Here is an 811-nt window from a genome sequence, read left to right as displayed (position 1 = left end):
ATCAGTGGGAAAGACCGAGGGAGGCGGCCTTCGAGCGCCAGGCTGAAGGCTTTCCGGACTATGGTGGAAGCCCGCCATGTCGCTGGCTCGAATGGGAAGATGACAGCTCTTACGTGCCGAGAAACGCCCAATCCAAACGGTTCTGATGAAGGCCGTAGTCCTACTAGAGCGGGCTGAAAGCCGAGAATCACACTAGTTTCGATGAGACACGCACGGTTCTACTGGCTGCGAACTGCTGTACCCGGCATTAGCAGTGGTAGCCGATCTGCGCCTTACAGCAAGGATGCCTTGAAACCGATTCACCCGACTGAAGCGCTCGCGGTGCATTTACTTGTCGAAAGCAGTCACACAACGCGTAAGCCGTTGCGCAATTGCTTTAATCATTTTGATGGCGTTTGAGCTCCAACTGCCGTTGTGCTTCCTCGGCATATTTCCGACGTGGCGGGTCCATATTGTGCACACCTTGTTCACCCCGGGCATTCTCTAGTATCCAGGACGTGAGCGCTTTTCTTCAGAGAGAGTTTTGTCTGGGAAGCAAGTGAATTTTTATGCCTAAAGCCCGTCACAGCCAGCAGCCTTGGACTATGGTACGCCACTCCTGCTGTACGCTTAGTAGTGGCGAAGCGCGGGCCTGCCCGTGAAGTTGCTGCCGCAAGAGTGCAGCTGTTAGCTGAGGTGTATAGTATGAGTTCAGTCACTTTTCCGCTGACGCGCACGCACCCGAAAAGAGCCGGCCAAGATCGCTGCGGGCTGCTTAGAGAATAACCATTAGACGAAGAGTGGAAAAGGGGCTGTTCCGGGAATTGAACCC

This window comes from Cystoisospora suis (assembly GCF_002600585.1).
Source record: "Cystoisospora suis strain Wien I chromosome Unknown contig_4523, whole genome shotgun sequence".
In the NCBI taxonomy this organism is placed as follows: domain Eukaryota; phylum Apicomplexa; class Conoidasida; order Eucoccidiorida; family Sarcocystidae; genus Cystoisospora; species Cystoisospora suis.
This window is presented reverse-complemented; position numbering follows the sequence as displayed.